Source organism: Scyliorhinus torazame, chromosome 3 (assembly GCF_047496885.1).
Source record: "Scyliorhinus torazame isolate Kashiwa2021f chromosome 3, sScyTor2.1, whole genome shotgun sequence".
Taxonomy (NCBI): domain Eukaryota; kingdom Metazoa; phylum Chordata; class Chondrichthyes; order Carcharhiniformes; family Scyliorhinidae; genus Scyliorhinus; species Scyliorhinus torazame.
Window position 1 is genome coordinate 233,026,525 of NC_092709.1, and position 13,890 is coordinate 233,040,414.

The window sequence follows — 13,890 nt, forward strand, 5'->3', positions numbered from 1 at the left end:
TGTTATAATTAGCCTTCCCCCAATTTAGCACATTCATCCTCGGACCACTCTTATCCTTGTCCACCAGTACTTTAAAACTTACTGAATTGTGGTCACTGTTACCGAAATGCTCCCCTACTGAAACATCTACCACCTGGCCGGGCTCATTCCCCAATACCAGGTCCAGTACCGCCCCTTCCCTAGTTGGACTGTCTACATATTGTTTTAAGAAGCCCTCCTGGATGCTCCTTACAAACTCCGCCCCGTCTAAGCCCCTGGCACTAAGTGAGTCCCAGTCAATATTGGGGAAGTTGAAGTCTCCCATCACCACAACCCTGTTGTTTTTACTCTTTTCCAAAATCTGTCTACCTATCTGCTCCTCTATCTCCCGCTGGCTGTTGGGAGGCCTGTAGTATACCCCCAACATTGTGACTGCACCCTTCTTATTCCTGATCTCTACCCATATAGCCTCACTGCCCTCTGAGGTGTCCTCTCGCAGTACAGCTGTGATATTCTCCCGAACAAGTAGCGCAACTCCACCTCCCTTTTACATCCCCCTCTATCCCGCCTGAAACATCTAAATCCTGGAACGTTTAGCTGCCAATCCTGCCCTTCCCTCAACCAGGTCTCTGTAATGGCAACAACATCATAGTTCCAAGTACTAATCCAAGCTCTAAGTTCATCTGCCTTACCCGTAATGCTCTTTGCATTAAAACATATGCACTTCAGGCCACCAGACCCGCTGTGTTCAGCAACTTCTCCCCGTCTGCTCTTCCTCAGAGCCACACTGTCCCTATTCCCTAGTTCTCCCTCAATGCTCTCACCTTCTGACCTATTGCTCCCGTGCCCACCCCCCTGCCATACTAGTTTAAACCCTCCCGTGTGACACTAGCAAACCTTGCGGCCAGGATATTTATGCCTCTCCGGTTTAGATGCAACCCGTCCCTCTTATACAGGTCACACCTGCCCCGGAAGAGCTCCCAGTGGTCCAGATAATGGAAACCCTCCCTCCTACACCAGCTGTTTAGCCACGTGTTTATCTGCTCTATCTTCCTATTTCTAGCCTCACTGGCACGTGGCACAGGGAGCAATCCCGAGATTACAACCCTCGAGGTCCTGTCCTTTAACTTTCTGCCTAGCTCCCTGAACTCCTACTGCAGGACCTCATGCCCCTTCCTGCCTATGTCGTTAGTACCAATATGTACAATGACCTCTGCCTGTTTGCCCTCCCCATTCAGGATGCCTTCTACCCGTTCGGAGACATCCTGGACCCTGGCACCAGGGAGGCAACATACCATCCTGGAGTCTCTTTCACGTCCACAGAAGCACCTATCTGTGCCCCTGACTATAGAGTCCCCTATTACTATTACTCTTCTGCGCTTTGACCCTCCCTTCTGAACATCAGAGCCAGCCGTGGTGCCACTGCTCTGGCTGCTGCTGTTTTCCCCTGATAGGCTATCCCCCCCGACAGTATCCAAAGGGGTATATCTGTTCGAGAGGGGGACAACCACAGGGGATTCCTGCACTGACTGCCTGCCCTTTCTGGTGGTCACCCATTTCTCTGCCTGCACCTTGGGTGTGACCACATTTACATAACTGCGATCTATGGCGCTTTCCGCCACGTGCATGCTCCAAAGTGCATCCAATTGCTGCTCCATCCGAACCATGCGGTCTGTGAGGAGCTCCAGTTGGGTGCACTTTCTGCAGATGAAGCCATCCGGGACGCTGGAAGCCTCCCGGACCTGCCACAGCTCACAGTCAGAGCACAGCACCCCTCTAACTGACATTGCGTCAATTAATTAAAATTAAAATTAAAATTTGTCTTTTTTTTTTAAATATTTTTTTTTAAATTTCAAAGTTACTGTCAACTATCTGTTTCCTAGCACTATATTTCTAATAGAAATGCGATAGCTAACTATAGTACTGTCCGATCTCTGGCTTAGATATTCCTCTAAATTATAATTAAGTTATTATGTTTAATTAGTTACCAAATACTCAAATTTTTTAAAAATTTAGGGTAGAATCCCAACCAGCCACTCTGGCCACAGCTTTTCTGTGATGTCACTTCAGTTTCCCCCCGACACACACAATTTGAAAAAAGGTATAAAAGTAAAAATAAGTAAAAATCACTTACTTACCTTCTTACCTTCTGAGTGTCTTAGATGTTCTCAGGTTCTCTCGCTGACAGAGACTGCTCCTCCACCTCCGAACCTTGACCTGCACAATGCTAATAATATAATAATAATATAATATGGCACTTACCTTACACCAATGGGTCTTATTATTAGGTTAGAGGAGGAGGGAGGTTGGGAGACACTTCACGTGTAGTATCTCGGGTTTCGTCCACACCAGAATTTATTGGTTGGGGGGAGGGGGAGGACTTCCCAGAGGTCCGCGGGTCGAACTTCCGGTTCCCGCCTTATATAAAAACAAATAAAACAGAAAAGAAGAACAGACACGGGACCAGGTAAGGCTTTTTAAAGTAAGTACTCACCTCCCAGAAGGCCCCTGCGCACCGCCGAAATCCAAAGGGCTGCTCCTGTAAAGGTAAGTGGTTTTAAAGTCGCTACTCACCTCCCAGAGGGCCCCTGTGCACCGCTGCCGCCGAAATCCAAAGGGCTGCTCCTGTAAAGGTAAGTGGTTTTAAAGTCGCTACTCACCTCCCAGAGGCCCCTGCGCACCACTGCCGCCGAAATCCAAAGGGCTGCTCCTGTAAAGGTAAGTGGTTTTAAAGTCGCTACTCACCTCCCAGAGGGCCCCTGCGCACCGCTGCCGCCGAAATCCAAAGGGCTGCTCCTGTAAAGGTAAGTGGTTTTAAAGTCGCTACTCACCTCCCAGAGGGCCCCTGTGCACCGCTGCCGCCGAAATCCAAAGGGCTGCTCCTGTAAAGGTAAGTGGTTTTAAAGTCGCTACTCACCTCCCTTCTGATGTCCTTCTGAGAGGCTACATCCCGAATGAGCGGGAACTCTGATGCCCCTGTCTTTATAGTGAGTGTGCTCTAACTGGTGATTGGCTGCGGTGTTGTGTGTGTTGATTGGTCCCACTGTGTGTCCATCAGTGTGTGTGTCTGCACCATGATATACTGGTGTATATTATGACATTCATTGCAGTGTTAATGTAAGCCTACTTGTGACAATAAAGATTATTATTATTAAGGTGCTGAGATGGTACTGCCAGGGTGCCTGGGTGGCATAAACAGTGCCAAGTGCTATACCACCCAGAACCCGACCGCCTAGGGGTTCCTGATCACTTGGGAGACCTCCCAAGTGCCGTTCTGCCTGTTCCCCGTTTGTGGAGACCAGTGCTAAATGACGCCCAGCTGGGGTCCCCTCGGCGAGGCCATTCGATCCCGGGGGCTGGTTAGCTCTGACAGTGATATATTTATCTGTGCCTAACTGCACACTTAAATATGCAAATGTAAGTCCCAACCATTGTGGATGGGCTCTAGATCGTGACGTCTCGCAAGATGCCATTATATCTCACGAGGCATAGTGAGCTGGGTCTCCTCTTTGACTGTTATTAGTGTCTGTGAGGGCTGTCTGTGGCAATGTTGGATAGTGAGCCTTGGTGTCATAGACCCTCAGATACGGACATACGTTGGCTTTTGGGTAGCTTAATCCTTTCTTCTTTTGAGTGGTCTTGGCTGTGGGGGGAGGTCCGTGGGTCTGGGGGGAGCGGGTCAGCCCTCCCTCCCTGGGCGCTCGCCAGTTTGGGGGTCGCTCTGACAGCCCACAATCCTGGAGTGAGTTTCCCCCCTCTTTTACGATTGGGACCAGTTCATATTCCTTTTGGATCTTGGCACCACAATATCCTGTTGTCCTTTGGCGGGAGGACGGGGTGGGGGTGGGGGTGGGGGGGGGGGGGGGGGGGGGGGCGGAGGTTTGTGTGATTGTGGAGTTCTAGTGATCCGGTGATCTGTTTTCTCCTCTGATCTGGGGCTGGGAGATGGGATTGTGGAGGGTCGGATATTTGCTCTTGGTTCTTATCCTTGGTCTCTTTTTACTTCTTCTATGGGAGGCCCTAGGCTGAGTAGTAAGGTTTGGTTGTGTCCAGTCAGCATTGTCATTTTGTCATTTTGCCATCTCAAAGGTGTAGGGTGGCTGCCTGTTTCCGGTCTGGATCTGGAGAAGAGTTTAAATTAAGCTGTAAGAGTGAGCAAATTCCCCTTAGCACTGGGGTTCTTGGGGTAGTGTTTTTATCCTCTGTCATTTTATTTTGTTGTCATGGGTGAGACTTAGGTCTAGAGTGTTGCCTCTATCATAGTTGGGTGCAGACAGGTCACTTATTCGTGCAATTAACTTGTTGGGAATTTTGTCCCTGATTGATCCTGTCTTATTTGTTCCCAATGATGTAAAGACTATTGTTGTATTGTTTTGTGTTGTACCTGCTGTACATTGATACCGATATCTTTCTGCGCTTTCTGCTTTTGCTTGTTTGATGCAAATCTTTTGTAAAAATTGAAATCCCAATTAATAGACAGTTATGGGGGGCAGATTGGAAAGTGGACTACAATCAGAGCAGTCACAGAATCATAGAATTTACAGTGTAGAAGGAGGCCATTCGGCCCATCAAGTCTGCACCGGACCTTGGAAAGAGCACCGAACTTAAGCCCACACCTCCACCTTATCCCCATAACCCAGTAACCTCACCTAAACTTTTGTTTGGACACTAAGGGCAATTTATCATGGCCAATCCACCTAACCTGTACATCTTTGGACTGTGGGAGGAAACCGGAGCACCAGGAGGAAACCCACGCAGACACGGAGAGAACGTTCAGACTCCGCACAGATAGTGCTGGGAATCAAACCAGTCATGATCTTATCGAACGCCAAAGCAAGCATGAAGGGCTGAATGGCCTACGCCTGCTCCTAAGTCTTATGTTCCTAAAAGGTCAAACCATACCCATATTTTACTTAAACTTTCCTTGGCGTGTACGTTATCCAACAATGAATGATTATCTACATAAGATTTATTGGATATACTACATCAGTTCACTCCTTCTACAAAATCTCACTTCGAAATATTTGATTAAATGGGAGGCAGTACGGTGGCACAGTAGTTAGCGTTGCTGCCTACGATGCTGGGGACCCGTGTTCGAATCCCGGCCCTGGGTCACTGCCCGTGTGGAGTTTACATGTTCTCCCTGTGTCTGCGTGGGTTCCATCCCCACAACCCAAAGATGTGCAGGATAGGTGGATTGGCCATGCTAAATTGCCCCTGAATTGGAAAAAATAATTGGGTACTCTAAATTTATTTTAAAAAAGAAATATTTGATTAAAGATCCATCCCCATTGCTCCCAAATTGGCCAGTGCTTCAACAGCCGGAGTACTTTCCTTAATTGTCTTAGCTATGCAAAGTAAAGTACAGCATTTCCCATTCTCACCTATCACAAATAATATGAGATAGAGTAACCATCCTTGACATCAAGGCAGCATTTGACTGAGCATGGCATTACACTGTACTTCCCATGCACACACGACTGTGTGGACATATTTGGCTCCAACTCCATCTCCGAGTTTGCTGATGACACGACTGTAGTGCGTTAGATCTTAAAAGATGATGAATCAGAATACAGGAGGGAGATAGAGAACATAGTGGAGTGGTGTAACAACAAAAATCTCTCCCTCAATATCAGCAACAATAAAGAGCTGGTCATTGACTTCAGAAAGCAAAGTATCGCACACACCCCTGTCTGCATCAACGGTGCCGAGCTGGAGATTGTTGACAACTTCAAATTCCTAGGTGTGCAGCCACCAACAATCAGCCCTGGTCCACCCATGTCGACGCTATGACCAAGAAAGCACAACAGCACCAATATTTTCTCAGGAAACTAAGGAAATTTGGCATATCCACATTGACACTTACCAATATTTAATAATAATAGTAATCTTTATTATTGTCACAAGTAGGCTTACATTAACACTGCAATTAAGTTACTGTGAAAATCCCCTAGTCGCCACACTCCAGCACCTGTTCGCGTACACTGAAGGAAAATTCAGAATGTCCAATTCACCTAACAGCAAGTCTTTTGGGACTTGTGGGGTCATCAGATGCACCATAGAAAGCATCCTATCTGGCTGCATCACAGCGTGGTATGGCAACTGCTTGGCCCAAGACTATAAGAAACTATAGAGAGTCATGAACACGGCCCAATCCATCACACAAACCCACCTCCAATCTATTGACTCTGTCTAGACCTCCCGCTGCCTTGGGAAAGCAGGCAGCATAATCAAAGACCCCTCCCATCTGGGTTATTCTCTCTTACAACATCTTCCATCGGGCAGAAGGTACACAAGTCTGAGAACACACACTAACAGATTCAAAAGCAGCTTTTTCCCAGCTGTTATCAGACTCGCAAATGACCCTCTTACGGACTGATCTGATCTCTTCACAGATCGACTGCTCGACTGAGCAGTTCGACACTCCTGTATGCTTCACCCGATACCTGTGTCTACGTATTTACATTGTGTATTTATGTTTGCCCTATGGTTTTTTTCATGTATGGAATAATCTGTCTGGATTGTACGCAGAACAATACTTTTCACTGTACAATGTGACAATAAACAAATCCAATCCAATCAAGGAGTAATAGCCAAACTGGAGTCAATGGGAATCAGGGGGAAATTCTCTGCTGGTCGGAGTCATATCTAGCCCAGAGGAAGATGGTTGTGATTGTTGAATGTTAATCATTATGATTCCAGGACATCACTGCAGGAGTTAGAACATATAACATAGAATATACAGTGCAGAAGGAGGCCAATCGGCCCATTGAGTCTGCACCGACCCACTTAAGTCCTCACTTCCACCCTATCCCGTAACCCAATAACCCCTCGTAGCCTTTTTGGTCACTAAGGACAATTTATCATGGCCAATCCACCTAACAGCACATCTTTGGATTGTGGGAGAAAACCGGAGCATCCGGAGGAAACCCACGCAGACACGAGGAGAACATGCAGACTCCGTATAGGCAGTGACCCAGCAGGGAATCGAACCTGGGACACTGGCGCTGTGAAGCCACAGTGCTATCCACTTGTGCTACTGTGCTGCCCGTAAGTTCTTCAGAGGTTGTCCTGGGCCCAACCATCTTCAGTTGCTTAATTAATTACCTTCTTTCCATCATAGGGTCAGATATTCGCTGATGATTGCACAATGTTCAGCATTATTCCCAATCCCTCAGTTACTGCAGCATTCCATGTCCAATTGCAGCAAGACCTGGACAATATCCAGGCTTCGGCTGACAAGTTGCAAGTAACCTTTATGTCACACAAGTGCCAGGGAATGACCATCTAAAATAAGAGATAATCTAACTATCAACCCTGACATTCAATGGCACTACCATCACTGAATCCCCCATTGTCAACATTCTGGGGGCTTACCATTGACTAAAAACTGAACTGGACCAACCATATAAATACTGTGGCTACAAGAGCAGGTCATACGCCAGGAACAATAACAGACTTGAAGGTTTGCATATCTGTGTTGTTGATCGGAGTCCAAAAATAGCAAAGCATGACTAATCTATCTGCAGAAATCTTGATCACAGAAGTTATAAAACAATGGCGTAGTGGTATTGTCACTGAACCAGTAATCTAGAGACCCATGGTAATGCTCTGGCAACCTGGTTTCAAAACACGCTAGGGCGATTGGTGGAATTTGAATTCAATAAAAATATAGAATTAAAAGTCTAATGATGACCATGAAACCATTGTTGGTTGTTGTAAAAACCCATCTGGTTCACTAATGCCCTTTAGGGTGGGAAACCTGTCGTCCTTACCTGTCTGGCCTACATATGACTCCAGATCCACAGCAATGTGGTTGACTCTTAAATATCCTCAGGAATGGGCAATAAATGCCAACCTAGCCAGTGGCGCCCACAACCCATATTTTAAAAAATAGCACAAAGAATTATTTTCCAGCATTTTTGAAAATAAACCTTGTTGACCTTGCTTTGATAGTGACATTGCGACTTCTGAGTTAATGCTCCACTCTAGTGATTTGAGTGCCTGATTGTGTTTAGTGTAGTACTAAGGGAGTACTTTCCTGTTAGAGGTGATATTTTTAGATAAGTCAATAAATGTGTCTGCCCTCTCAAGTGGACGTAAAAAGATCCCATTGCAGTGCTTGAATAAGATTAGGTGAGTGCTTCTGATGTCCTGGACAATGTTTATCGCATAATCCACATCAATTGTAGAGATAATTTGTTTATGGGACTTTGGTGTGTGCAATTTGATTACTATATTTCCCTACATTACAACAGAGACTACATTGCAAAAGTACTCCAAATTATTTTGTTATCTTCTTCTCTATTTCTTTTAGCGAGACACCTGTGCACAAAAAGTAGTATCTGTTTAGCATGTAACGTCAGGCGCTCACTGTGATACTATAATAGCAAAGCATGACTAATCTACATGCAGAAATCTGGATCACAGAAGTTATAAAACAATGGCGTAATGGTATTGTCACTGAACCAGTAATCTAGAGACCCATGGTCATAATAAGGGGCACAACATTCTGTTATAAATATCACTTAGATCCATGTGAAATAAGTACTCAGAAGCTTTCACTGTGGATGGAGACACAAATATTCCGATGGCCTCAAAAGCCTTCCTTAAAGTTTCTTCAAGCTGCAATCGACAAAGCAAAGCACTTCCACTTGTCTCAGCACCACAGTGGAACTAGTTCATAACTTTTACCTTCTCAGTTATTTCCCTTGGTGCAATAAGAGGGGAAGCCATGCATTTTTAGTAACTGACATCGTTCCTTCTGACAAATATTTGATATTTCAACATCAACAGCACATGCACATGAAGAAATCACCAAACCACAAAGGAAACTACAGTGTTGCCATTGGGGCGATGCCTAGACAATAATGGGTCTTGCACCAGAATCCATTTCCAGGAATTTTGTTGTCCTTGCTTTAAGTCTGAAACTTTCCAACAGTCACAATTTAATTTAGGCCTGATGTAATCAAGTCTCTTGGCTAACTGCGATAACAAGTAGTCTCCATGAACTGCAAAATTGCAATCACATTTAAGAGTGAGTCCATTAATAGCGTTACCCTCATGATTACTATTCAAAGTAATGGGGCAGGATTTTATGTTGTGTTCCTTGATGATGAAGGTACACATAGAACACAAAGATGTAGTTGCTACAAGTATTTATTCTTAATGGTGAGCATGCATTTCTTTGTACAAATGATTCCGTCTCCGTTACTGACGTCTGTCTCCTTGTCCATTCTGCTACCAGTGTCTGGCTCCCGTTCATCCTCTGATATATATATCTGTCCCGGTCTGGTTCCACCTGCTGGTGGGAGGTCATAGCTGTCCCTACATGCATTGGTCAGTGTCTATATACAGTAGTGCTATTATATACAAATATATACATTGGAACAACTATGTATAATTATACATAGATATGCCGATACGCATTTCACCACACATACGCATATCACCACGCATATCCAGGTGGGAAATGGAAGTGTAGGTGCCCAAAGAAACTGGGACTAGCTGGCATTCTGGGTTCCTGACCCCATACCCAGCTTCAGCCATTTTGGCCAAAACAGGTACAGGGTCGGGATGCTCAGACCCACAAGGTGAACAGTTAAATGGTCCCATGAAGAACCTAACAAAGACATAATGGGATTTTAATCTACATATGGATTGGATTAATCAAATTGGATGAATTTATAGATTGTTGTTTGCAACAGTGGTTTCGATGAATACATTATAGAACCAACCGGAAGCGGGCCTAGTAATTTACAATGAGACAGATGTCCAAATGAAAATTCAGCCGATGGTATTACTCAAGTTCCACATTATTTGCCTAACCAATCACCAGCTGGGAATTTTTCAACAATGTCATTTTGCAGTGTGTAAAAACCATTATTTGAGTTGCATCTGCATTATTCCATTAGCCGATGTATGAAATTGAATTCAATAAATCTGATGGCAATTTGTGCAAGTACCAGTAAATATGGTCATAAAAGCTGCCAGTGACAAAAGCAGCTGATTCACACACACTGCTCCGGGAAGGGAGCTGCCGCCACTCCCCAATCTAGCCCAATTGACTCCTGTCCCACTGTGTGGCCATTTAATAATGTCCCCAGGGTACAAGGCCTGAGCAATAAATACCGGCTTATTAGTCTTACTCTACATCCCAAGAACAAATATAAACATACTTTTTATATTGTTCAAGTCTTTATATTAGTTTTCGTACGATACTCAGGATCCAAGAGTTTAAAAAAAGGTGGTTTGTAATTTAGCTCAATTTCCAGCAGTTCTGGTTTTTCCATGAAAAGATTTCCGTAATGTCAAATTAAACTGCAACATAGACGACTATTCTGCTTTCTGAGACTCCTCATTATTATTTTTGTTCTTTTGGTGCCAGTGCAGCTGACTATAGTAATTACACGGCACAATTAATAGGGACTTGAATTCAAAATCATAGCACATAGGCCAATAAAGACTCATACATGGCTAAAGCAGAGGAGGGGGGCCAGCAATGGAGGATACAACATACAAGAGAAGATATGCCTTCCTAGATGAAACAATTGTATTTGCCAGTTCTAAATTAAATGCCCTACGCTTTGCTTTTCCCTGCAGTGTTTTCATTATTCCAGTAGCAGTGTGGCAGCTCTACAATGGCACATGGAACAACTTTAACCCACTGCTGATCCTTTTGCAAATAATGGGCATCTAGTCATTGAAATAACAGGAGTATGTGCACAAGTGTTCCAACCCTTGCAGGTAACAAGCCCAGGAGCGTTTCTGCAGTTCGAAGAGGGGGAACCAAAAGGCCCAGCTCAGACAGAAATGATTTGTCAGTTTAATCGTCCTGTCTGGAATACAGCACCGGTCCAGTGAAATTTATCAAGGATAAAAGCAAATTACTGTGGATGCTGGAATTCAAAACAAAACAGAAAATGCTGGATAACCTCAGCAGGTCTGACAGCATTGTGGAGAGAGAATGTTTCGAATCTGGATGACTCTTCTTCAGAGCTTTGTGTCAGTGAAATTGTTCACTGGGTGGCCAGTGGGCAGGAAATATAGTTTGAAAATTTTTGTTTCCTACCGCCTCACTTGCCTAATGCAAAGGGACATAGGCAGCATCCATAGGCTGTATAGACCACAATATAAAGGGGCATTAACTTATCCACTTTGTCAGGAAGAATAGAAAAACCAAATACTATTTAAATAGCAATAAATTACAGAATGGTACAGAGGGATCTGAGTGTCCGAGTGCATGAATCACAAAATCTTAGTATGTAGGTACAGCCAAGTGATTAGGAAGGTAAATAAAATGTTGGCACATAGCCAGGGGAATCAAATATTAAAGTAGGGAGGTTTTGCTACAGTTGTACTAGGTGTAGGTGAGACCACATCTGGAGTGCTGCATATAGTTTAGGTCTCCGAGGATATAATTGCATCAGAAAGAGTTCAGAAAATGTTCACTCGACTGATTCCTGGGATGGATATGCTATTTTATGAAGGAAGGGTAGCTGACAAGCTGGGTCTGCATCCACTGGAATTTAGAAGAATGAGAGATGACCAATGAGGTTTGTAATGCATTGGCACTATTATTTTCTTCTAGCACATATTATTTGGGCAATTTGTCATATTGTGGACTGAACTTTCTTCCACCATGCCACCACATATTATCAATATAGTGTAATTTCTATCAAATTTGCAGTCAGGACCATAGAAATTGATTCTTGCACTGGTATTTGCCGGGTCTTTTCATTTTCCTACTTAACAATGTACGGAAATTCCAGCTTCTTGCACATCATCTTACGGCACCTCCAGACCCCAATGTATATCAGGAAACTAGAGGAGCAATCCCAACAATTTTGGAATTAGTAAGGTGGACGCCCCGCCAAACAGGGACTTTTTAAATATTAAACAATCGTTGTTCTTAACACAGGACCAACTACATTAACATCAAAGAAAATAGCTCAAAATTAACATTTAAACAATTCTGAACAATAAAGGAACACTTTAACTTCTAACTTATAGCTTCTCTATCTCCAAATAAGCAAGCCCATTAAGGGGAAAAGCCACTTGTAAATAAAATTAACAAACACAAGGGTATTTGCTGTCCTCTGTGTAGAGTTTCAGCAAAGGAGGGAGACCCTTTCCAGGCACAATCTGAAAGTCCTTCTGTGTTTTTCAGATTAAAGGCCAAACTGTCTACTACAGACCTGGCTCCTCCATTAGTTACATCATCTCTATCCCACTAATTGCCAGATGACCATCTTCCTAAGGCTAAACCCAACCCTCCAATTATCTAAATTGCAGGGAATCGTCTTTCTATAAACAAAAGCCTATTATCCCTCTATAGTTGAACAATGAAATGGTTATAATAAACGATAATCCCACTTTTACAACATCTTAATTGCATCTTTTGTAGACACACCGCCTGCCTGTGTTAAACAAGGTTTGTAAAAATATTACTGCAACAGATATATAGCATAATTTATATAATTATTTCCTACATTCATCATAATCACCAATTTTAATTGCTCTAGAATTGATGGCTATGCTTTTAGTCGGTCTATGTCCCAAGAATCAGAATTCCCTCTCTATGACTCTCTGCCTCTATATTTCTCCTCCTTTTTAGATGCTCATTTGTCCTAATATCTCCACATGTGGCTCAGCATCAAAATTTGTTTGACAACATTCCTGTGAAGCATTTTCATATATTTTTCGTCATTCAAGATACTATATAAATGCAAACGGTTCTATCAGGAATTCGAATTTGTAAATGGCAACTTTAAGTATTGCTTTTATGTTGGAATTCTGTGAATGTTTCTTTCAAAAGGTGGGATGGATAGTACTGATGAGAATTTTGACAAGATAAGATTTTAACATGCCCATTGATTAGAGACTAGCTATATGGGTGGTTAGAATTACCTGTGGGGCCCACCTGCCAATGTCCTAACCCTAATGCCCAATACTGCAAGGCCAAAATTAAAAAAAGATTTCTTTCTTTAAATGTTTTTTTCCAATTAAGGGGCAATTTAGCGTGGACAATCCACCTACCCTGCATATCATTAGATTGTAGGGGTGAGGCCCACACAGGCATGGGGAGAATGTGCAAACTCCACATGGACAGTGACTCGTGGTCAGGATCGAACCCGGGTCCTCCATGCCGTGAGGCAGCAATGGTAACCATTGTGCCACCGTACTGCCCTAAGCTGCCAGATTTCTGATTGGGTCAGCAGCTCTGAAAATTGGGGTGGGGGTGGGATTCCTGGTGGCAGGCATTGCCAAAATGCTGCCCCAGGATCCGCACGCCCACCTCAATGGGTCATCTCCTGCTTTCTGCACTGGCAGTGAGACTTGGGCCGGGATTCTGCAATCCCGCGGCCAAGTTCTGAAGATGGCGGGAAAAGTGGCGCGAGCCACTCTGGCGCCAACAGGCCTCAAGTGGCAGGTATCCACCCCTTCCTAGGGGCCTAATACGGCACCGGAGTGCTGTCCATAGCTCCGGCGCCCGAAGGCCAGTGCGCCACGGCCGGCACGAGTCCGTGCATGTGAGCCACAGCCGTCGCGAGTTCGCGCATACGTGCCACGGTCGACGCAAGTTCACGCATGCGCGTGGGTTCCCGTCTCCGCGCCGGCCCACGGGCAATATGTCAGAGCCCTACAGGGGCCCGGCATGGAGTAACATAGGCCCCCATGGAGCCACTGTGGAGGCTCCCCCCGGGGTCGGATCCTCCCGGCCCCCCCACCAGGACGGCCCCCGCAGACAGAACTCCGAGGACCCACCGCGTGGGACCATACGTAACCTATGCTGGCGGGACTTGGCCCGGAGATTCGGCGGGGGGGGGGGGGGGGGACGCTTTCAAAGGCCCCCGACCGGCACGGCGGCGATCCCGCGAGCGCCCAAGAATCTGCGCAGAAGAATCGGCG